At 47.1% G+C, this 25,948-nt stretch overlaps 1 non-coding gene across 1 annotated transcript; it reads right to left on the reverse strand.

Moving 5' to 3' along the window:
• Positions 1-24,332: 24,332 nt before the first annotated feature.
• TRNAC-GCA (transfer RNA cysteine (anticodon GCA)) lies at positions 24,333-24,404 on the reverse strand. Its single transcript has one exon. It is a non-coding gene; the product is annotated as a tRNA-Cys (tRNA).
• Positions 24,405-25,948: the final 1,544 nt, after the last annotated feature.

Here is a 25,948-nt window from a genome sequence, read left to right on the forward strand (position 1 = left end):
TAAAATTTAGCTTAACGCCATAAAATTGTGACTCACCACTTTTACAATCGTCATGACATACAGACAGGCGCCATTACGGTCATATGTTGAGGACTATTTTTATAGCTAAAATAGGAAGCAAAGGCCCTTCTCCTCTGCACAGCTAGTTCCAGCTCATGCGACAGCTGTTTCTCTTCTTCTGTGGCCCAATTCACACATAGCTACTCCATATGTCTCTTTCGCACACTGCACTAATATGCGAATCATTCCTTTCACTTGCGTTTCTTGAGTAAGCCGCACGATCTGGGCTGGCTTTCAAGCTAACACATGAAGCCAAAAAAACTAACTAACTTTATTAGGTTTCAAAGCAAAGCATAACTCTAGCTGTTATGTAGCTTGTTTGTTTTTGGTGTAAGGTGTGAGGTTAATTATAGCTTAAGCAATGAACTATAGCAGTGATGGCTAACCTTTTTGTTACCGGATCTGCGCACGTTTCGTTGTGTTCTCAAAACGTTTTTATTTCAGCAGGCTGGCCTGGCGTAACTCTCCCTTTTAAATTTTTTAAATTGTTTGATTTGTTTTATAAATTGGGTGTTTTAATCTGTGTTTCGGCCAAAATATTTAATAATTTTAAGGGATTTTTAATGTTTGTATTATCTGTATTTTATCTCGGCTGTTCACTGCCCTGAGTCCTCCGGGAGTAGGGCGGTATAGAAATTTGATAGATAGATAGATAGATAGATAGATAGATAGATAGATAGATAGATAGATAGATAGATAGATAGATAGATAAATAAATAAATACCGCGTGCCGAAAGTGTGCGTGTGCACCCACAATGCAATGCACGGGTGACACCCCCCTGCACATCCCACTCCCTGCACATACGCATGCAAACCCCCGCATGTGCCCTGCTCCGGCCATGCATGCATGATCTCCCCGTGCTCCTCCCACCCTCTGGGCATGTGTGCATGGCCCCCCTGTGCTCCCCCCGGGCATGCATGTGCAACCCCTGCATGTGGACCCCACCCCCCACATGCACATGAGTCTCCTGCATGCATCCTGCTCCCCCACGCATGTGTGGCAGAGACCCAAAAACTGGCAGGAGGCATGTGCACATGCGCAGTGGAGCTGAGCTGGGGCGACAACTCACATGCCTGCAGAGAGGGCTCTGTGTACTACCTGTGGCACATGTGCCATAGGTTCGCCATCACGGAACTATAGGTTTTTATAAATGCGAGCGTATTACTACGTGTGAATGGAGGCTGCGCTATAGAGCTTCACGGGGAAATAGACTTCACCAGTGAGGCCAAGGCAGAATCTTCTGTTGAAGATAAACAGGACCTTGGAGAGCTCCAAGCAGTACTTTCTTTTCCATTAAGACCAGAAAAATATTGTCTCCCCATTGCTCTAAAGTAGGGGTGTCAAACTCAAGGGCTGCGGGCCGTATCCAACCAGCAGGGTATTTAGATCTGGCCTGCAGGGCTGCCCTGGAAACAGCGAAGAACTGGTGCCACGGTGCCTCTGCCTGCAAAAACAGAACTCCGTTTTCGCCTGCAGCGAAGGAACTCCGTTCCTTCACTGCAGGAAGCCATCGCAGCCTAAAACGGAGCTCGGGAGCCCATTTTCACTGGCAGATCTCGGGCCACCACAGACGCCCCCCTCCCTGACACGAGTGACATCGAGCTAGCCACACCCACCCTGGCCATGCCCACCCCAGCCCCCCGAGGTCAAACACAACCCTGATGCAGCCCTCGATGAAATCAAGTTTGACACCCCCCTGCTCTAAAGCAACTATGGTAACTTTACGGCCTGTGGGACTTCAAATCCCAGAATTCCTGAGCCAGCATAGAATTCTGGGAGTTGAAGCCCACAGGTCATAAAGGGCCCATAATTGCCCATCCTTGCCTTACGGCAACCTTACCTGACTTTGTGCTTCCCCCCCCCAAATGTTTTGGGGTTTCCACACCCGGAATTTCAAGCTGCTTTAGAGCAGGCTACTCAAAGGCCAGCTAAACTTCCATATATTGTTAGGTATTGTTGTGACGTCATCTGTTCCACTGATCTTGCAGAGCGGTGTGGAAGCCGTAGGTGCAGTGGGGCGTTCGTTCATTAAATCAGAAGGGATGCAAATTTACCTCTCAAGGCCTGTTAAGCAAATTAAAACATCTCATAATGATAGGGCTTATAGAATTACTATATTTACATCAGCATAAATGCAGGTTGGTCAGAGGGAAGCACTACCACCAATAAGGTGTTAGTTTGCACCAGCCTTTCTCTTTCATGAGAAGAGAAGAAAAGAGAAGAGAAGAGAAGAGCCTTTAGAGAAAAATATTTATCTGTGGCCTTTAGTGAAAAACATTTCTCTGTTCTCTATTCTGCTCCTTGAGGGAAGTCGAGTCAGAATGCTTTGTCTCTTTCTCTCTGTGTCTCTCTCTCTCTGTCTTTCTGTCTCTCTCTGTCTCTGTCTCTTTCTCTCTGTCTCTTTCTCTCTGTCTCTGTCTCTGTCTCTGTGTCTCTCTCTGTCTCTCCCCCCTCTCTGTTTCTCTGTCTGTCTCTGTCTCTCTGTCTCTCTCTGTGTGTATGTCTCTCTGTCCCTCTCTCTCTGTCTCTTTCTCTCTTTCTCTCTGTCTCTCTGTGTGTGTCTCTGTCTCTCTCTCTATTTAAATCTCTCTGTCTCTCTGTCTCTGTCTCTGTCTGTCTGTCTGTTTCTCTCTCTCTCTCTTCCTTACCCCCACTTTTCTGGGGTTATATAATAAAATGCAGTTTTAGAGATGCAGCACCTGACCGGCCCTTGCCAAAACAGGATTTATTTAGGACACAAAACTAAGACACACGGATAGTTTTCGGTGCGGTTGGCTGGAGAAACCAACTACGGGTGATGTTCTGAGTTACCTTTCTCTGCCAGGAGGTGGAGCAGTCGTTCGCACAAGAACCCCTCTCCTTGCAGTCGGCTTGTTCCCACACCCCTTTGCGTGCAAGCAGACTTGTACCCCGAGTGACAACATAACATGCTCCAAATGGAGCATTTAAGATTGAGTGCATGTTAGATTCGGGAAACATTTAGACAAAATGGATTGATGTGTTTCGTCTGTTTGTAAACAGCCCGCCCCCCCCCCCCGAGTCACTTAGGTGAGATGGGCGGCGTAGAAATGGAATAAATAAATAAATAAGACGTTCTTGTCTTTCTCGGAAGAATGGTACCTAATCGGTTGGCAAGTACAGGATTTTAATTCCAGTTACACGTCCTCTAAAATGGGAAGTCTGCTTTAAATGCTGAGAACATGCCGGTAGAAGCAGAAAAGGTTTTTGCCTAATCTTTCTTTGCAGTGCAGGCAGTCCTCGACTTACAACCCACAATTTTAGCCCAAAATGTATGTGAGACACGAATTATGTGAGTTTTGCCCCATTTTACGACCTTGCTGGCCAAGAGTCGTTAAGCGACTCACTGCCTAAGTGAATCTGGTTTCCTCACTGACTTGGCTAGCCAGAAGCTTGCAAAAGGGGATCGCATGACCCAGGGACACTGCAACCGTCATAAATGTGACGTCACTTGTCAAGCATCCAAAAGTAAATCGCAACGGTCATAAGTGTGAAAAATGGTCATAAGTCCCTTGATTCGGTGCCGTTGCAACTTTGAACAGTCCCTTAACCAATGGTTGTAAGTCGAGAACTACCTGTATATCTTTCATTGCAGGCACGAGTGGACATAGCCATAGCAATAGCACCTAGACTTATATACCGCTTCACAGTGCTTTACAGCCTTCTCTAAGCAGTTTACAGAGTCAGCCTCTTGCCCCCAACAATCTGGGTCCTCATTTTACCCACCTCGGAAGGATGGAAGGCTGAGTCAACCATGAGCCTGGTGAGATTCGAACTGCCAAATTGCCGGCAGCCGGCAGGCAGCAGAAGTAGCCTGCAGTACTGCACTCTGACCACTGCGCCACCAAGGCTCACATCCAGGCAGAATTAATACAGCTCTTTAAGAGAGAGAAAGATGCTTCTCCAAGCTTGTGGGTTGGTTTCTGAATGTTTCATTACCAGGCTAGATAACATCTTTAGCAGAGTTTAGAGGATGTCAGGGTCCATATTCTCCTGTTTATAAGGGCTTCAAGCTTGGAGAACCAACCTTCACCCTCATCCCACACCCGAGCTACAGATATTCGCCACCGTTGCAGAGAGAAAGATGACCTAAAGTTATTAATTGGTTATATAAAAGGTTGACTCAGCCTTCCATCCTTCCGAGGTGGGTAAAATGAGGACCCAGATTGTCGGGGGCAAGAAGCTGACTCTGTAAACCGCTTAGAGAGAGCTGTAAAAGCACTTTGAAGGCTCCATATACCCTGTTTCCCCCCAAATAAGATATCCCCTGATAATAAGCCCAATCGGGCTTTTGAGCACATGGCAATAAGGCCAAGCGCTTATTTCAGGGTTCAAAAAAAAAATAAGACAGGGTCTTATTTTCGGGAAAACACGGTAAGTGGTGGAGTTCAAAATTCATTACTATCGGTTCTATGGGTGTGACTTGGTGGGCGTAGCATGGCTTGGTGGGTGTGGCAGGGGAAGGATACTGTAAAATGTCCATCCTCGCCCCACTCCAGGGGAAGGTTACTGCAAAATCCCCATTTCCTCCCAATCAGCTGGGACTTGGGAGGCAGAGAATAGATGGGGGCGGGGCCAGCCAGAGGTGATATTTATCGGTTCTCCGAACTACCCAAAATTTCCGCTACCGGTTCTCCAAAATTGGTCAGAACCTGCTGAAACCCACCTCTGTATATAAGTCTAAGTGCTATTGCTATTGGTATTGCTAATTCCACTTTTTCTTCCTCCCTGTTGCTATTATTGTTGTTATGCTCTTGCTGCTATTGAATGAGCCGTAGTGGTGCAGTGGTTAGAGTGCAGTACTGCAAGCTACTTCTGCTGACTGACTGCCGGCTGCCTGCAATTTGGCAGTTCGAATCTCACCAGGCTCAAGGTTGATTCAGCCTTCCATCCTTCCGAGGTGAGTAAAATGAGGACCCAGATAGTTGGGAGCAAGAGGCTGACTCTGTAAACCGCTTAGAGAGGGCTGGAAAGCACTGTGAAGCAGTATATAAGTCTAAGTGCTATTGCTCTTCCTTCTTTCCTTCCTCCCTTCCTTTCCTTCTCCTCATTTTCCTTCCTTCCTTCCTCATTTCCTTCCTTCCTTCCTTCCTTCCTTCCTTCCTTCCTTCCTTCCTTCCTTCCTTCCTTCCTTCCTTCCTTCTCTTAATTCCCTTTCTCATTCTCCTTCCTGGTAGTGCGGTGGTTAGAGTTCAATATTGCAAGCTAACTCTGCCGACTGCCAAGAGTTCGATCCTGACTGGCTCAAGGTTGACTCAGCCTCCCATCCTTCCGAGGTTGAGTAAACAGGGTGCTATCACTATTGCTAATTCCACTTTTTCTTCCTCCCTCTCTTAGAAAAACCTCACTTGGCAGCTCTGTACCAAGCCACCTGCCTGATCCTTCCGAAAGCCGCTCATCAGGGGGCCGGACAGCTACCACCCTAGTTGGCGTTGCTGGAACAATTGATGAGCGCAGGATTCCTGTTGACAGGGGCACACCTCGCGATGATGGATGAGCCACAGGCCAGCCGCGTCTGTAAAATCTTGAGCACCACCAAGAAGGAAGAATCCATCATGGTATGTCAGTCCTGCAGAAGCTGCCTTACCCATCGCATTTCGGCCTTCTCTCAAAGGGCTTTTTTTTAAACCCAGCTTCGTTCCACCTCAATCTCGGATGGAAACGCAACACCTTTAGAGGTCAGATACCTGTCGAGGGAGGCCTGATTTGAAAGATGGGATGGGAGTTACCGTTAAACTTGACAGAGAAAGATATAAAAATAAAAAAATTAGTAAACAATGTTGGAGATGTGATATGGAATTAGGGACTTATGAACATATGTGGTACAAATGTGATAAAGTTAAAAAGTTTTGGCAACAATTGGAGGAAATGATATTTGAAATGATGGGGAAAGCAATAATATTGAGACCAGAAACTATATTACTGTTGATAATTAAGGAAATAGAACCAACAAAATATGAGAAGGAATTGATTAGAATTATGATTATAGTGGGTAGAATTATAATAGCCAGATATTGGAAATTAGATGTGAATTTTAGAATAGAAGAATGGTATTGTGAAATGTGGAAATTAGCTTTAAATGATAAAATGACATGTGATATTAAAATTAGAAATGGTGACTATAAAGAAGATATTTTCTGGAAAATTTGGAAACCATTTGTGGACTATGCGCTGGGAAAATTGGATGCTTCGGTACCTGTACCCCGAGAACGTGGATTTTGGCGATCATGAGGATATATCCGAAGAACCAAATCTTCCTTTGTTATGTATAACACAGGGTGAAATATTGTATATGTTGTTTGTAATGTTAAAAAAATATATATATATATATAGGGGAAAGGGGAAAAGAAAAAGAAAAGAAAAACTTTTCTTTCTTCTTTTCCACTTTACCTTACACAATATTTTATTACCTTACACAATATATTTGAATATATTTGACCCATAAAAAAAAAAAATAAAAAAAAAAGAAAGAAAGATGGGATGGGAGGCCTTCACTCCCAATTCTGTATACTTTCCGTCTTTCCTCCATTAGGAAACATGCTGGCATTTACAAGTAGTCCTCGAGTTACAACCACAATTGGAGCCCGAAATTTCTGTCGTTAAGCGAGACATTTGTGAAGTGAGGTTTGACCCCTTTTATGACCTTTCTTGCCATGTTTGTTAAGTGAACAATACGACTTATACGAACCCAAGTCATTATGGTTGAGGAACCTTGGGATACAGGTAGTCCTCAAGTTACGACCACAACACAGCCCAAAATTTATGGTGCTATGTGAAACATTTGTTAAGTGAGATTGCCCCATGTTACGGGGCAAAATTTTGTTAAGTGAGTTTGCTCCGTTTTACGACTTTTCTTCCCACCGTTGTTAAGTGAATCACTGCCGTTGTTAAGTTGGTCACATGGTTGTTAAGTGAATCTGGCTTCCCCATGGACTTTGCTTGTTGGAAGGTCACAAAAGGGGGATCACGTGATTCCCCTTTTGTGACCTTCCCTGGGACCAGTGGTGGGATTCAGCCAGTTCGCACCAATTCGGTAGAACCGGTTGTTAACTTTCTAAGCAGTTCGGAGAACTGGTTGTTGGAAAAAAATCTTATTTTGTTTTTCCCCACTTTACAGGGCTAATCCTGTAAGGAAGGCAGGAAGGAAACATTCTGGTGTTGTTTCTAGCCTAATCTTTATTGCCCTGCTTACAGAAACTGCCTCTCCCTTATTACATTGTAACAGCTAAGGCGAAGCACCCAGCGACGTGAGTGATGTTGAGTTGGCCATGCCCACACGGTCACATGACCACTGAGCCACACCCACCCAGCTGGTCATTAGGGCAGAGAACCGGTTGTTAAATTATTTGAATCCCACCACTGCCCGGGACCCTGCAACCGTCATAAATACCAACCCATCGCCAAGCTTCTGAATTTCAATCACCTGATCATGGAGAGGCTGCAAAGATTGTAACTATTTATTTATTTATTTATTTATTTATTTTTGAATTTGTATACCGCCCTTCTCCCTGAGGACTCAGGGCGGTGAACAGCCAGATAAAAACACCAGATACAAATATTAAAACACGTTTAAAAATATATATAGATTTGGCCCCGTTAATTAAAAACGATCAGCAAAACAGAACAATTAATAAAACCCTTAAAAAGAAATTAAGCCAGCCCGGCTTGTTGAAAAAAGAAAGTTTTAAGGGCACGGCGGAAGGCACTGAGGTCATGGATTCTCCTTATCTCAGGGGGCAACTGATTCCAGAGGGTAGGTGCCCCCACAGAGAAGGCCCTCCCCCTGGGGGTCACCAGCCTGCATTGTTTGGCTGATGGCACCCCGAGGAGGCCCTCTCTGTGGGAGCGCACGGGTCGGTGGGAGGTCGTCGGTGGCAGTAGGCGGTCTCGAAGATAGCTAGGCCCTATGCCATGGAGCGCTTTAAAGGTGATAACCAACACCTTGAAGCGCACCCGGAAGACCACCGGGAGCCAGTGCAGTTCACGCAGGAGCGGTGTTACATGGGAGCGCCACGCTGCTCCCGTCACTACCCGCGCTGCTGCGTTCTGGACCAGTTGGAGCCTCCGGGTGCTCCTCAAAGGGAGCCCCATGTAGAGAGCATTGCAGTAATCAAGGCGAGAGGTCACGAGGGCATGAGTGACTGTGCACAAGGAATCCCGATCAAGAAAGGGCCGCAACTGGCGGATCAGGCGAACCTGATAAAAGGTCCCCCTGGTTACAGCCGTCAGATGTTCCTCCAAGGACAGCTGTGTATCCAGGAGGACTCCCAGATTGCGAGCCCTCTCTGTGGGGGCCAAAGACTCGCCCCCAATAGTCAGTGATGGAGTCAACTGACTATATCGGGATGCCGGGAACCACAGCCACTCCGTCTTGGAAGGGTTGAGCCTGAGCCTGTTCCTCCCCATCCAGATCCGTACAGCCTCCAGGCACTGGGACATCACTTCAAGGGCATCGTTGGGGTGGCCTGGGGTGGAAATGTACAGCTGAGTATCATCAGCGTACTGATGGTATCTCACCCCAAAGCCACGGATGATCTCGCCCAGCGGCTTCACATAAATGTTGAACAGGAGGGGCGAGAGGACCGACCCCTGAGGCACTCCACATATAAGAGGCCTCGAGGTCGACCTCTGCCCCCCTGCCAACACGAACTGCGACCGGTCGGAGAGAAAGGAGGAGAACCACCGTAACACGGTGCCCCCCATCCCCAACTCTTCCAACCGGTGCAGCATGATACCATGGTCGATGGTATCAAAAGCCGCTGAGAGGTCTAACAGGACCAGAACAGAGGAGCAACCCCTGTCCCGAGCCCTCCAGAGATCATCAACCAACGCGACCAATGCCATTTCCGTGCTGTGCCCAGGCCTGAAACCAGACTGGAACGGATCCAGATAGGATGTTTCCTCCAGGAATTGCGGGAACTGTCGCGCGACCACACTCTCAACAACCTTCGCCAGGAAGCGAAGGTTGGAGACAGGACGGTAGTTGGCCAATATTGCTGGATCCAGGGACGGCTTCTTGAGGAGAGGCCTCACCACCGCCTCCTTCAAGGCCGCGGGGAAGTAACCCTCACTCAACGAAGCGTTGATAATACCCTGGAGCCAGCCTCGTGTAACCTCCCGGGAGGCCAGTACCAACCAGGAGGGACACGGGTCCAGTAAACATGTGGCCGCACTAAGTCTCCCCAAGATCCTGTCCACATCATCGGGAGTCACAGCATCAAACTCCTCCCAGATAACATTCTCAGGACTATTCCTCGTCACCCTGCCCTGATCTACCCAGTCAGAGTCCAAGTCCCCCCGGATCTGAGCGATTTTGTCATGCAGGTATTGTCCGAAATCCTCCGCCCTGCCTTCCAAGGGATCCTCCCGCGCTCCCAGATGGAGCAGGGAGCGGGTTACCCTGAACAGGGCGGCCGGACGATTCCCTGATGACGCAATAGAGGCGGAAAAGTAATTAAACTTTGCCGTCTTTATCGCCACTAGGTAGGTCTTAATATGCGACCTTACCAGTGTTCGGTCAGATTCAGCGCGACTGGCCCTCCAACCGCTCTCTAGGCGTCTTTTCCGGCGTTTCATCTCCCTCAGTTCCTCGGTGAACCAAGGAGCCGCGAGGGATCGACACCGGGTCAGAGGCCGCAAAGGCACGACTCGATCCAAGGCCCCACCAGCCGCCCGGTCCCAGGCAGCTACTAGGTCCTCGGCCGAGTCGTGTGCCAGATCATCAGGAATTGGCCCAAGCTCCATCTGGAACCTATCAGGATCCATCAGGCGCCTGGGGCGGACCCATCTAATTGGGTCCGCCTCCCTGCGGCGGGGTGTAGCGGTACGAAGGTCCAGACGAAGGAGTGAGTGATCTGACCATGACAAGGGTTCCATATCTATATCCCCTATAACAAGATCACTCAACCACTGGCCAGAGACAAAAATCAAGTCTAGAGTGTGTCCCCCCCCGTGAGTGGGGCCATGAACTAACTGGGTCAGGTCCATGGCCGTCATGGAAGCCATGAACTCCCGAGCCATCCCAGACGTTTCACCAACGGATGGCAAGTTGAAATCACCCATGACCATAAGCCTGGGTGTATCAACTGCCACCGCGGCTATCACGTCGAGTAGCTCAGGCAGGGCTGCTGCCACGCGGCAGGGAGCCAGGTACGCAAGCAGCAAGCCCATCTGAACCCCATGACCCCATCTCACGAAGAGGGACTCACATCCGACAATCTGAGGCACAGTGGTCTCCCTCGAACCAAGACCTTCTTTAATAATAACCGCCACCCCCCCGCCCCTCCCCTGGGCTCTCGGTTGATGGTATGCTCTGAAACCTGGTGGGCACATCTCGACCAGAGGGACACCTCCCTCCGGTCCCAACCAGGTCTCCGTAATACCTGCCAGGTCCGCTCCCCCCTCCTGGGGGGGGAAAACAGTCATAAGTCACATTTTTCAGTGACTTTAAACAGTCACACTTTATTTATTTTTTGAAAAAAGTTTTTTTATTTTATTTCTTATAAACATATTGTAAATGTACATTCTCTTATTCATAATTACTCTCACACACACATATATTTTCTAAAGAAAAAAAAGATTTTTAAATTATATTCGGGGTTGCTCTTCTACCCTTTCTTCTCCCTTATTTTACAACAATCCTTCTTCTCCTTCTCCTCTCTTTCCCTTTCCTACCTTCTTCTATCCTTTTCTACTTTCTTTTTTCCTTCTCTCCTTCCCCTTCCTTTCCTCCACTCCTCCCTTCTTCCCCCCACTTTCTAACCTTCTCTCCTACTCTTTTTCCCCTCCCTTTCTTCCTCTCCTTTTCCCTTTCTTCTATTCCTCTCTCTCCTTCCCCGCTCCTAAGTTACCCTCTACTCCTCTCTCCATTCTCTCTCCTTTGTTGTCCAATATTTCCCCTATTGGTATCCAACTGGTTAGGACTGTGATGGGCAGGCTTCTTTACGGTCCTAACCGGTGGTGGGATCCAATCGGTGTAATAACCAGTTCGCTGAGTGCACGCTTTGCACATGCTTTGCCCACGCTTCACACACGCTTCACACATGCTTCGCGCACACTTCGCACACACAGTCCATTAGAAAACACCATTAGAAAACACCATTAAAAGCAGTGTAAAAACCACTAAAAACAGCTGAAGCGCAGCAATCCGCTCTGCTGCACCTATCAGCTGGGTTTCAAACGAACGAAATAAAGGTAGGTATACTGCAGTGGCGGGCGAGCTGACGGTCGGAGTGAACCGGTTTGCTCTCAGCTGATAGTAGGAGCAACTGGCTCGCCCGAACCGGACTGAATAGGCCGAATCCCACCCCTGGTCCTAACTCGAACCTTCCTGTGCAACAGGACTCTTGCAAGCACTGGCAACCAGATTCTGGTTTTTTGGGTTTTTTTACGGTCTTCGCAACGTGCAAATGGAGGTAGATAAAAACCCAAAGCAGAGGGGCTCTTAAGTCGAGAGCAATAAACGCTATACGAGAATTTGAATAGCGTGTTGGGCCGGGGGGGGGTGTTTCTCACACAATGAATGTCTTGTGGGGGTTTCTTCGCCATTCACAACGTGGCTGCTGCCACGGAGGTGGCAAGCCGCAGTCTACCAATTGAGCAGAAACAAAGGGTGGGAAAGGCGCCTTCCTTAAAATACTTGAAATCCGCAGGATGGCCTCTGCCAAGTGCCAGCCCCTTGGCAGCCACTTTATCTTTTGCCTTTTTTTTTTTTTAATTGGAGCAGGTGGGCGTGCTGTACCTTTTAAGAAAGCACCTTCGGGGTTTTGTTTTGTTTTTAAAAAAATCTGAAATCCAGGGGTTTCTTTGGCGTTTAAAGAGGATGCTGGAAGTTTTAATTTTTTTTTTAAATAAACTCGACATCTTTAAAAATGTAAAATAATAATAATAATAACGGGTGGAGCAAGGAAGGCCGGTAGTGAAACCGGTAGGTGCCCCACTTTTAATTGGGAAGAATTTTGATTTAATCTTTGGCCAGGCGCCAAAGGCTGAGCGCCAAAGAATGGAGGCCTTTGAACTCTGGTGCTGGAGAAGACTCCTGCGAGTCCCTTGGACTGCAAGGCGATCCAACCGGTCAGTCCTAGAGGAGATCAACCCTGACTGCTCTTTAGAAGGCCAGATCCTGAAGAGGAAACTCAAATCCTTTGGCCACCTAATGAGAAGGAAGGACTCCCTGGAGAAGAGCCTAATGCTGGGAACGATGGAGGGCAAAAGAAGAAGGGGACGGCAGAGAACGAGGTGGCTGGATGGAGTCACTGAAGCAGTCGGTGTGAGCTTAAATGGACTCCAGAGGATGGTAGAGGACAGGAAGGCCTGGAGGAACGTTGCCCATGGGGTCACGATGGGTTGGACATGACTTGACAACTAACAACAACATGCCCAGTTCTGCCATCTTCTTGTCTGGGAAGGGTGAAAATGCCCCCCCACTGCCTTGGTGCAGGAAACCAAGTAGGCCACACCTACCATGGCCACGGCCACCCAGCAACCGGGCAGGGAACCAGTTGCTAAAATTTTTGAAGCCCACCCCTGCCCAGGACCCCACAAGTCTAATTGTCCCCATGTATCAGGGAGGAGTCATCTTGAGTCTGTTCCTAACGCTATTTCCTTTCTCAGGGCTTCTGTTCATTGTGTTTCTGTAGCAGCTTCTGAGCATTTCTCTCAAGGCCATCTCCATGGCTCTCTCTCCCTCCATCTGCAAGCCAACCAGATCCTGATTATTAGGGTCTTTTGAACGTGTATTTTGAATTAGGATCAATTGAACGTGTCCAGAAATATTTCACAAGAAGAGTCCTCCACTCCTCTGCTCGCAACAAAATACGTCATGCCACCAGACTTGAAATTCTTGGCTTAGAAAACTTAGACCTACACTGCCTTCAGAATGACCTAAGCGTAGCTCATAAAATTATCTGCTACAACGTCCTACCTGTCAATGACTACTTTAGCTTCAACCACAACAATACACGAGCACACAATAGATACAAACTCAAGGTAAACTGCTCCAAACTCGATTGCAGAAAATACGACTTCAGCAACAGAGTGGTCAATGCCTGGAATGCACCACCTGACTCTGTGGTTTCTTCCCCAAACCCCCAAAACTTTAACCTTAGACTGTCTACTGTTGACCTCATCCTATTCCTAAGAGGTCTGTAAGGGGCGTGCATAAGAGCACCAGTGTACGTACCATCCCTGTCCTACTGTCCCCATTTATTTGTATCCATTTTATGTATTCAATTCATGCTTATCCTTATATATATTACCTAATACGTTCTTGATAAAATAAATAAATAAATAAATGATGATGATGATGATGATGATGATGATGATGATGATAAGCCTTGCGCTCTACTAGTTGTCCTATAACTGTAGACCAGGGTTCTCCTACCGCTTTGTCCTTTCTGGACAACTACTACTCTGGACAACTACTATCCCAGCAAGTCTCTGAGGCAGAAAGCTTCTCACTGAAGATCGTGAAAGATGCTTAATGCAGGAACCACAATAGTGCAATCAAGCCACTCATAAAATACAGTTGGTGCTTCAATCACCTTATAGTCGCCCTCTCGACTTTCGGGACCGTATCCTGTGGACACCACTGCTCTGAGGCCACCTCAAGAAGGGCTGCTTCCTTATGTGGGTCCAAGAAGGCCATAAATATTCAGCCATCTTGTTAGCAATGGGAATGTTGTGGCCTGTCGGCCGCCAGCCCCTCCAGCAACCATATCAGAGGAGGAGGAAGAGGAGGAGGCATGGGAGTCAGGGTCAGCATCAAGGCAACCTGAGACCTCCGAGGGAGAAGAGGGAATGGAGCTGGCAGAGAGAGAGAGAGAGAGGCGGAGCCTGGGCTGCCCGTCAGCCTTCAGATGGAGAGTCAACATCCCCCAGGTCTGGAGGTGGCTGATGAGGAAGAGGAGGAACAGCTGGGTCCAGTGCCTGACATGCGGATGCGCAGAAGGCAGAGGAGAGGAGAGCAGTGGAAATCTGTGGGCCGATCCTTGGGACAGAAGAGCCACTGCTCCTAACGAAGCCCCACCCTAGCTCTGGAGATAAAAGGCAGGGGGCGGAGATGAATAGATGTGGCAGACAACTATTCACCTTCCTGCCAAACAGACTTGTTAGCCTGCGATGAGAGAGAAACTTTTTGCCGGGGTTGCTGGCTCTCCTAATAAAGGAATCATTGCTTCAGCTACAGAGGGTTTGTCGTGTTTGGGGAACTGGGTCAGAACAGGGAACGATCGGCTGGAGACCAGCAGAGCCGCTGCCGAACGAAGGATGGATGGATGGATAAGGGATATTGGGCGCTAGTGCTGGACGAAACGCTTCCTTTTTCAGATCTTTGGCAATAATGAAACCAGTCGCCTTCTCTACGGCCACAGCAAAACCTGGAAAGATGCCCAGAAAAGCCAACGATCCTGCCGGTACCAAGGATACATTACGACAGCTATAAAATTCTCTTTCGCTGGCTTGGAACAACATCTGTTCAGATGAACCTTCTGACTCTCCACTGCTTCTGAGAAGCTGGCTGGCTGCGTTCCCCACCACACCGGTTGAGACGGGTGGCAATGGGGCCAGGGCTCAGCACAGGAGAACGTGGGTTGCACACAGAAGAGGAAAAGGTCGATCCCCCGTCTTCCATGGGTTAAAACTGGGAAAGAATCATTCTGCGGTAAGGGAGCCCAAGGTTTTGACTCACTACAGGAGGTCCTCGCACTGTTCATTTTCTGACCGTTCGAAGTTACGACGACACTGAAAAGAGTGACATATGGCCGTTTTTCACACATGACCGTCCCCGTGGTCACGTGATCAAAATTCAGACACTCGGCAACTGGTTCATATTTATGACAGCTGCAGCGTCCCCGGAGGTCACGTGATCCCCTTTTGCGACCTTCTGACAAATAAAAAGTCCATGGGGAAGCGAGATTTGCTTAACAACTATGTGACTCACTTAACAACTGCAGTGACTCGCTTAATAATGGTGGCAAGAAAAGTCATAAAATGGAAGCAAACTCACTTAACAAAATGTTTGCCCCGTAACATGGGGCAATCTCACTTAACAAATGTTTCCCTTAACACCATAAATTTTGGCCTCCGTTGTGGTCATAACTCGAGGACTGCCTGTATCCCAAGGTTCCTCAACCATAATGACTTTAAACTGTGTGAATCTCAACTCTCAGAATTAGGAAGGAATTAAATGGGGAGTGGGAGAGAAGCTGGGCTCAATGCTGAGACTCTCCCAGCTACAGGTTAGTTCTCGACTTAGTGACCATTCACTGTTACAACAACAATGAAAAATGTTCACACTTAACCACTGTTGCAGCATGCCCGTGGTCACGTAATCAAAATTCAACTGGCATGTACTTATGACTGTTGCAATGACCCGGGAATCACATGATTCCTCTTTTGCGACTTTCTAAACAAGCAAATTCAGTTGGGGAAGCCAGACTCACTTAACAACCGTGTGACTAACTTAACGACAGCGGTGATTCGCTTAACAACCATGGCAAGAAAGGTTGTAAAACGGGGCACATTTACAACCTTTCTTGCCACGGTTGTAAAATGGGGCAAAACACACTTAACAACAGTGCTCACTCTGCAAGCGAAATTGTGGGCTCAGTCGTGGTTGTAACTCGAGGACTATCTATAACCTTCCCAGCCAGCTTCCAACAAGCAAAGGAAGTGGGGGGGGAGCTGGATCCACTTAATGACAGCATGATTCAACAACTGCGGCAAAATAACATGGAGCAAAGCTCACTTAACTTTTGCTTAGCCGTGGAAATCAACCCTAAATCCAATCCCAGCCCATCAGAAAGCTGAATATATTTGGATAGATTTGATCCGATTCTTTCCAGACAGAAATTTTCCCATCTGGGATGACAGTGAGTTACTTTTAAGGGTGTCATGTTGCACCAGTGGCAGCTGATTCAAGGTGCACCTGTGGAGCAGAGCACTGATGTGCACCCGGCTAGTAGATTCCGCACCAGTTGCATGTTCCCCTAGCAACCATCCAGGGCCACCGAGGCAGAAATCTGCAAGAAAAACCCAAGCAGGGATTTTACCCAGCAACGACGTGTGGCCTTCAACTCCCAGAATTCCTCAGCCAGCAGCTGGCTGAGGAATCCTGGGACTTGATGTTCTGCACCAGCTACGGGTCCCAAGAAGTGCAGCACACACACAGCTCCCAAAAACTCCGTTTAATACAGACAGACCCCTTTCAAAATGCAGGCTTTAACCACAAATGTCCTTATCAGCCTGCTATGAATTACAGAGATTAAACAAAGTCCAACAAGGGTTGGCAATCAGCCCAGAAACCAAGTTGTAACAAAAAAACTCACTCTCAAAATGCTCTGCGTAGGACCAAGCGTTGTTTCCAGCAACATTTGCCAGCTGTGTGCAAACTTAAATAGGCTAAGGGAGTGGCCAATTAGCCCCAAGCCTTACTCTCGAGGAGAACTCCTCCTGAGTAGTCACTCCTGCCTTTTGGCAGCCCTGCGTGCTCGAGTATTGAGAAGAGGCTCCACCACTTCACTCTCTTCACTTGATGGAGCCTCTGGAGGTTCTGAAGGCCCTGGCTGAGTCTCTGCCTCTGGCACCACATCCTCTTCAGCCTCCTTGCTGTCCAACTCGAGCGCCGGCTGCACAGGCTACTGGCGTGACACCATACCAGCCTCCTCATCGTCGGGATCAGCCATAATCCGCGCAGATCGCTGGCGGGCCACAACACTTGAAGGCCACACATCTTAAAGTTGCCAAGGTTGGAGATCTCTGCACTAAAAGACCATGAATTTGCTTGGCGACTCACAAACATCATAAAATCCAGTCAACCATTTACTGACCAGCATGACTTACTTATGCAATTCCAGGCTCATTTATGATCGTAAATTGAGGCCCTCCTATATTTCCACCAGGTTTATCCCCATGCTCCTTTCCCTCCACCCCCACCCCCCAACTATCCACCCCATTGCACCAAGAAACCCCTCCAGAATCATCATACAGATTGCCTTTCCGTGTCTCTCCAGCAAAGGAAAATTTAGGCTGGGCAGCTCAAAGGAGACACCTAACATCTAAGCTCTGCCCAGCATGATGATTCGGCTGAGCCTCTTCAAGCAGCTCAGTTGGTGAAGTCCTGCTGTTCCTTTAATTCCCCATGGATGTCACCGTCAGGGGGATCCCCCTGGCAGTGAATTAACCACCTTTGAAAAGAAGGCCACTCCAGTCTTAACTAGCCCGACAGAAACCCTTCTCTCTTCCCCCCCTTCTTCATCTACTCCAGTGGTGAAATCCATTTTTTTTTTTACTACCGGTTCTGTGGGCGTGGCTTGGTGGGTGTGGTGCGGCTTGGTGGGCATGGCTTGGTGGGCATGGCAGGGGAAGGATACTGCAAAATCTCCATTCCCTCCCCACTCCTGGGGAAAGGATATTGCAAAAAGTCCATTCCCACCACACTCCTGGGGTATTGCAAAATCTCCAATCCCTCCCCACTCCAGGGGTACTGCAAAATCTCCATTCCCTCCTCACTCCTGGGGAAAGGATACTTCAAAATCTCCATTCTGACCCCACTCCAAGTGAAGGATACTGCAAAATCCCCATTCCCACCACACTCCTGGGGGAAGGATATTGCAAAATCCCCATTCCCACCCCACTCCTGGGGGAAGGATACTGCAAAATCCCCATTCTCACCCCACTCTGGGGCCAGCCAGAGGTAGTATTTGCCGGTTCTCCAAACTACTCAAAATTTCTGCTACCGGTTCTCCAAAACTGGTCAGAACCTGCTGGATTTCACCCCTGATCTACTCCCTTAGCAAGCCTGCATTCCAACAAAGGCTCTCAGTCTCCGAAGCCTTGTATCTTGAGAAGAAGATGCAACACCTACACAATAAAAGCCTCTTTCAAGGACGGTGAGAGGAGGCCTCCCAGGTGCCGAGATGACCATGTTGGTTGCATAGCTACAGGGATTTCAAACAAGGGAGGGATGAGCTCCCACTGAATAGCCCTTTGGCTCAATCAAGCGCTTCCTTAAAGCAAAAAAAAAATCACCCTGGGGGTTTTGCTGTGAAAATGTCTCTTTCGAAGGCCAGGCTGGATCCAGCCTCTTTCTGAAAAGCAAATTTCTAAAGCAAATTCCCTTTTGCCCAAACGAATGAGGGAACAAAAAGTCCAGGATGGATTCATAGTCTTCCTACTTTGCTGCTGTATGATTCCTCTCTCCTCTTTCTGCATGGCTACCCTGTTTCCCCGAAAATAAGACCCAACTGGAAAATAAGCCCTAGCATGATTTTTCAGGATTTTATTTATTTATTTATTTATTATTTATTAATCCAATTTATATGCCGCCCTTCTCCAGAGACTCAGGGCGGCTTACAATGCATTATAGCAATAGCCTGCATACTTTTTTGTATATACCTGCTTATTAGGGCTTTCAGCACCCCCTAAGCGGTGTTGTTCCATACAAAGTCGGCTTATTGCCCCCACAATCCTGGTCCTCAATTTACCTGCCTCGAAAGGATGGAAGGCTGAGTCAACCTTGAGCCTGGTGAGATTCGAACTTGCACTAATTGCAGGCAGCCGGCAGCTAAGTGCTAGCACTTAACAGCACTTTAGTCCTCTGCACCACCGAGGATGTTCGTAATATAAGCCCTACCCCCAAAAATAAGCCCCAATTAAGAACGTCCCTACAGAGAGGGAGCTGTGTGCCACCTCTGCCATGCGTGCCATAGATTCACCATCACGGATCTAGGACACTAATTCAGGATCAGCAAGTCTAGGAGGTTTGATGTCGGTGGAATGAATGGGAAGGTTTTAAAATACTAGCTGTGTTTCCCAGCACACTTTCCTGTAGCCAAGATTTAATAAATGAACCTGAGTTTGAACTGACCCCACCAGCTTGGCTAGGATGATACAAGCACCCACAAATTAGGGGGGAAAGATATTGAGACTCTAGAAAAAGTGCAGAGAAGAGCAACAAAGAGGATTAGGGGACTGGAAGCCAAAGCATATAAAGAACGGTTGCTGAAACTGGGTACGTTTAGTTTGATGAAAAGAAGGACCAGGGGAGACATGATAGCAGTCTTCCAATATCTCAGGGGCTGCCACAAAGAAGAAGGAGTCAAGCTATTCTCCAAAGCACCTGAGGGCAGGACAAGAAGCAACAGGTGGAAACTAATCCAGGAGAGAAGCAACCTAGAACTAAGAAGAAATTTCCTGAAAGTGAGAACAATTAACCAGTGGAACAACTTGCCTTCAGAAGTTGTGGGTGCTCCATCACTGAAGGTTTTTCAGAAGAGACTGGACAACCACTTGTCTGGAATGGTAAAGGGCAGTGGCCCCGAACCTATTGGCCACCAGGGACTGGTTACATGGAGAGTGATTTTTCTGTGGAGTCTGTGTGCGTGTGTGATTTTGCACACTGCCTACATCCCACCCCTGCATGGATGGGGCTTCACTCACTTGTTGTCAGCACGTCAAGATGCATTTATCCTAGTGCTGACATGAGAAGGAGAACGCAAGTGTCTGCAACGGGATGGTTGCCTTTCACCTACTTATTTTAGCTGGAGATAATGTCCCCTAGGAGATGGATGGGAGGGGAGAAATTCTTTGAATTGGAGCAGTAGATTAGGGGTGAATGATTGGGAAGATGGCCAATGAATGCAGAGGAGTGGGGGAAGGAAGAGGAGGGATTTTGGGTCAGCACGTCAGTGCTGATTGCATGGAGTCAGTGTAAAAGTTGCCGTGCTAAATAAAATGGAAGTTTGTTTCAAAAAAGACTTTGTTTGAGACGCAATTTATTTGAAGACAGCCTGAAAATCTGACACTCGTGTGGCTTAGTTCCTGGCGATCCACAGCCAATCTGCTGCCCAGAGGTTGAGGACCCCTGGAATAAGGTCTCTCCAAGTCTGTTCTTCTGTTAAATGACCAAGCCAATCTTCACCTTTGGCCAATCGTGCTGGAGTTTTTGTTTCGATCTTCACTGTAGTGTCTTTGCCTGCCTACCTTATTCTGGCTATATCACAGGGCCCCAGGCCTCAAAACACAGGATAGAGATTGCTGGCCAATAAAATCAAGATAATATTGCTCATTAAGATGAATTCTAGGAGTTGAAACCCACACGTTTTCAAGTTTGCCAAGCTTGACAAATGCTAATCAAAATCAACTTGAAGGAGACTATTTTTAGTTTATGACTTAGTCTTGATCGATCGTCTACACAGCAGCGATGTTAAGATTAATTAAAAACTTCCTTAGAGCCTTTGTTCATGGCAACTGTTTTCTTCCTTCTGGGATATTAAGGAGAAAGGTTTCCACTCTAGATATTGTACTACCCAAAAAACAAAAAAACATGCAAAGTGATTCCTGTTGCTTTAAAATGTTTGATTTTCCAAAAAATTACCAGCCAATTCTTCAGCATAATACTGATTGTTTCCACCTGTAGGATAAGCATTAAACAGTCTCAAACTATGGCCTAAACTAGTCTGTTCATAGATAAGTGCCTGGTTTGCTTCCTCTCTCTGTATGTGTGTGTGTGTGTGTGTATATATATATATATATATATATAGAGAGAGAGAGAGAGAGAGAGAGAGAAAGAGAGAGAGAGAGAGAGAGAGAGAGAGAGAGAGAGAGAGAGAGAGAGAGAGAGAGAGAGAGATTTTTTACAACTGTTGTAATCTGGCCATAAACAGGAAGTTTTCAAATCCAGAGACCGCAAAGTTGAAAGGAAGGCTGAAGGACACAGGAGAGTGCCGTCCTTAGAAGGAGCTTCAGATGGAAACAGGTGAGGATTTTGCCTATTAGGCTATACCATGGTTTGTTTAACCACAGTTAGTTGAACGAAGCACAATTGACAGAGTTCACCTCTGCACCGCCAGTTTCAATGCTGCCTGTAAAGCTGCTTCTGATTATGACTGGTGAAATTTGGCAGCAAGATTTTGTACCATCTTGAAAGAAGAAAATGGCAAACATAAGCTTTATTATATGCTTTAGCAAAGTCCACCCCTGCCCCCATAAAAAAGAGGGGGGGGGAGATTTTGTTGTGACCCAGGCCCAGGTAGGTAGTATTAGATGCAAACAGTTCCAAAACAAACAGACTTTATTAGAACAGCTGAGAATTAACTCATTCTCAGCGTAGTCCAAACTAATTAAAACAAACTCTTCATAACACAAATTCTTCAGTCTAATCACCAATCTTGGTATAATTAGGCAAACTGCCAAAGGCTCCTCTTGGCAAAAGTTCAGAAGCAGAAGACGCCGACCAGAGATAAGTGCAGCAAGACAAGAACAAGTCTATCAATGTTGTTTTCCGACAAAGAGCCCAAGAGCCGTTGATGGTCTTTTAAGCCTTATGGGAGGGGCCAATCATCTCTTGGCCTTGCTTTCGAGTCATCCTTTTTGCTTCAGCTGCTCTTGCCTTTTGGCAGCTCTTCTCATGCATGCACTAGGAACAGGCTCCTCCTGTTCCTCCGCCTCTCTGCTGTCCACCTCTGGAGGCTCCGGAGTCTGCACATCACTCTCCGATGGCCCTGGCCCCATCTCTGCTTCTGACTCAGAGCCCTCATCTGGCCCTTCCCCAACCTCCAGGACTGGCCCATGTTCTTCCTCAGCCTCATCGCTGTCCGACTCCGCTGCCAGCTCTGCAGGCTGCTGGCAGACCACAACGGATTCCTGCAGACTGTGGATATGGTTTGTACCTGTGTGTGTGTGTCTACATGTTCAATTGTGGTCTCTTGACCACACAATTTTCATTGCAGTCCCCTAGCCATGATAAGCTAGCCACATATAGTTCACAAATTATATAAGAAGCCCTAGTGGACAATCATTTAAATATGAGCCAGCCATGTGCAGCAGCTGCCAAAACAGCCAACACAGTTCTAGGCTGCATAAACAGAGGGATAGAATCAAGATAACGTGTAGTTGTTAATGCCACTTTATAAGGCCTTGGTAAGGCCACACTTGGAATCCTGCATCCAGTTTTGGTCTCCGCGATGTAAAAAAGATGTGGAGACTCTAGAAAGAGTTGCAAAGAAGAGCAACAAAGAGGATTAGGGGACTGGAGGCCAAAACATATGAAGAATGGTTGCAGGAACTGAGTATGTCTAGTTTGATGAAGAGAAGGACCAGGAGAGACATGATAGCAGTGTTCCTATATCTCAGGGGCTGCCCCAAAGAAGAGGGAGTCAAGCTATTCTCCAAAGCACCTGAGGGCAGGACAAGAAGCGATGGGTGGAAACTCATCAAGGAGAGAAGCAACCTAGAACTAAGGAGAAATTTCCTGACAGTTAGAACAATTAATCAGTGGAACAACTGGCCTCCAGAAGTTGTTAATGCTCCAACACTGGAAGTTTTAAAGAAGAGATTAGACAGCCAATCTGTCTGCAATGATATAGGGTCTCCTACTCAACGGGGTTGGACTAGAAGACCTCCAAGGTCCCTTCCAACAATCTTATTCTATCCTTTTCTGTTCTTTCAAGATTTAATTTATAAAAACAACTACATTATATAGTTAAGTTATAACCTGCACAAAGTGTGAACCAGAGCATTTAAGCAAGAGCATTTCTTTTAAAAGGCTATGCGTCCCTCAACTTAACATTTCTAAGCTGCTGTTCAGTTAAGGCACATGTGAATTTTAGGACATTTTCTCCAAGGGTAATAGCAGTGAATAGCAGTGTGTAGTGAAGGCTGGACTTTCACCCTTCCCAAATTTCCTGAGTTTCAGCAGTTGTAGGCCAGGCAGACATTCAACCTTTTGCACATTTTCTAAGCACGGTTGATTTTCCAGTTTTATAAACTCATGGCTATATAGGTAGTCTTCAACTTATGACCACAGTTGAATCCAAAATGTCCATCACTAAACGAGATAGTTGTCGAGTGAGTTTTGCCCCCATTTTACGACCTTTCTTGCCACCGTTGCTAAGTGAATCGCTGCAGTTGTTACGTTAGTAACACGGTTATAAAGTGAAGCTGTCTTCTCCGTTGCCTTTCCTGGTTAGAAAGTCGCAAAAAGGGGATCCCATGATCCCGGGACACCGCAACTGTCGTAAGTACATGCCAGTTGCCAAGCATTTTTTTTGATCACATGACCATGGGGATGCTGCAACGGTCTGAAGTATGAAAAAAACATTGCTAAGTCGCTTTTTGTAATAAGTCACTTGTAACTTTGAATGGTCACTAAACGAACTGTTGTAAGTCGAGGACTATTGTCTGGGACAGCACCTGAGCATGCCAAGATTAGCAAGCGGTGATCTTTGGTGTAAGAAGAATTTCTATTGCCCAGTGCCAAGGGCACAGTTGTGAACGTAGCTTGTAGTTGTCTGCTTTTAGAGGTGGGTTCCTCCATGTGTCCTTTCCTTTTTTTAGTTCTTTCTTATTTATATTTTTAAAGAATTTGACCTAAAGGCAAAGACAAACCTGAAAAGAAAAGAAAAAAGAAAAGAAAAGAAAAGGAAGGGAAGGGAAGGGAAGGGAAGGAAGAGAGAAGGAAAGGAAGGGAAGGGAAGGGAAGGGAAGGGAAGGGAAGGGAAGGGAAGGGAAGGAAAGGAAAGGAAAGGAAAGGAAAGGAAGAGGGAAGGGGAAGGGGAAGGGGAAGGGGAAGGGAAAGGAAAGGAAAGAAGAAAGGAAAGGAAAGGAAAGGAAAGGAAAGGAAAGGAAAAGAAGAAAAGAAAAGAAAAAAGAAAAGGAAAGGAAAGGAAAGAAAGAAAGAAAGAAAGAAAAGAAAAGAAGAGAAGAGAAGAGAAGAAAAGAAAAGAAAAGAAAAGAAAAAAAGAAAAAAAAAGAAAAGAAAAGAAAAGAAAAGAAAAAAGAAAAGAAAAGAAAGAAAAGGAAGGGAAGGGAAGGAAGAGAGAAGGAAAGGAAAGGAAAGGAAAGGAAAGGAAAGGAAAGAAGGAAAGGAAAGGAAAGGAAGAGGGAAGGGAAAGGGAAAGGGAAAGGGAAAGGAAAGGAAAGGAAAGGAAAGGAAAGGAAAGGAAAGGAAAGGAAAGGAAAGAAGGAAAGGAAAGGAAAGGAAAGGAAAAAGGTGCATGCAAAGGAAAAAGAAAATGGAAAGCAAGGAACTACAATGACTTCCAACCTTCTCGTCAACAGATAATTACAACCTTACCATCTCTCTCTGCCCTCTTGGATGTTCTACAAATCTCTTTAGGCTCACAGCTAATCCACTTTTTTCTAATCTTCCGCTTTTTTGATTTCTCTGGGGGAAAACAGGCTGTCTCTTCTTATCCAAGAAAGCTTCCCCTCTCCATCATTTTTCTACGAAGAGAAAACAAAGAAAAAAAAAAGGAGGGGGCACCTGGATTTGAACCAGGGACCTCTTGATCTGCAGTCAAATGCTCTACCACTGAGCTATACCCCCTTGCTGCATGATGTTGCCTTAGCATGGAAATGTACGGTTTCCTGGCTCTGTTCCTGTTCTGACTAATCCTGCCAGAGAGAAAACTGTTTGGTCTCTTTTTTCCCCCCCATTTTGAATCGTTGGGTTCCTACAAAAGGTCCCTGCAGCATCCTTATCTCCCTCCCTCGTCCGTATCTACGGGAAGAGAAGTCTTTCAAAATTTTGAGCAGCATCTTCACACGCTGGGCTTTATAATCATGCCTTCTGCAGCCGGTACAAAGGGGAACTGTTATGCAGGGGTGGGCTTCAAAAATTTTAGCAAGGGATTTCTCTGCCCAGTTGCTGGGTGGGCGTGGCCATGGTGGGTGTGACCCAGGGTTGAAATACTACCGGTTCGGACCGGTTCAGACGAATCGGTAACGATGGCGGCGGGTGGTTCGGAGAACCAGTAGCGATGGCAGCATGACACTCTGCCCACCCACCCGGTGGTCGTTATACTTCCTGGTTTTAACCAGGAATTAACCGGTTTTTTACCCTCTGAGCATGCAATATCCTTCCCCCAGGAGTGGGGCGGAATGGGGATTTTGGAATATCCTTCCCCCAGGAGTGGGGCGGGAATGGGGATTTTGGAATATCTTTCCCCCAGGAGTGGGGCGGGAATGGGGATTTTGGAATATCCTTCTCCCAGGAGTGGGGCGGGAATGGGGATTTTGCAATATCCTTTCCCCAGGAGTGGGGAGGGAATGGAGATTTTGCAATATCCTTCCCCTGGAGTGGGCGGGAATGGGGATTTTGGAATATCCTTTCCCCAGGAGTGGGGAGGGAATGGAGATTTTGCTATATCCTTCCCCGAGGAGTGGGGAGGGAATGGGGATTTTGGAATATCCTTCCCCCAGGAGTGGGGTGGGAATGGGGATTTTGCAATATCCTTTCCCCAGGAGCGGGGAGGGAATGGAGATTTTGCTATCTCCTTCCCCTGGAGTGGGATGGGAATGGAGATTTTGCAGCATCCTTCCCCGAGGAGTGGCACAGGAATGGGGATTTTGCAGTATCCTTCCCCTGCCACGCCCACCAAGCCACACCCACCAAGCCACACCACGCCCACCAAGCCACGCCCACAGAACCGGTAGTTAAAAAAAATGGATTTCACCATTGCTTTTGGGGCCTTCAAGGGAACGAAACAGCATCATAGAGGAACGCAGGTTTATTGATAGAGCAGGTGTGCTTTAACCATAAAGACTGCAGGGAAATGTCAGTTTAGAAGCGATTCGTCCCATGGCAGCTAAGTCACGCTTTGCTTAATCCAGTTTACTAAATAATACAGGCTTTAGGTGCGTAGACCTTTCTGAGCCGTAATTAGGACTTGGAAAAAACCCAAAGTCTGGATTCGCAGAGCATTCAGAGTCCCGTAAAGAAACCCAAGGTGCAAATCAGGGTTTGCACAACCTAGAAATGAGGGGCAAAACAACAGTGTTCAGGAGCCTGGATAGCTCTGCAGACTAAAGCACTGTAATTTAACACCAGCTGTCTGCAATTAAAAGTAAGTTCGAATCTCTCCAAGGCTC

This window comes from Pantherophis guttatus, chromosome 14 (assembly GCF_059756535.1).
Source record: "Pantherophis guttatus breed Tessera chromosome 14, ASM5975653v1, whole genome shotgun sequence".
NCBI lineage: Eukaryota > Metazoa > Chordata > Lepidosauria > Squamata > Colubridae > Pantherophis > Pantherophis guttatus.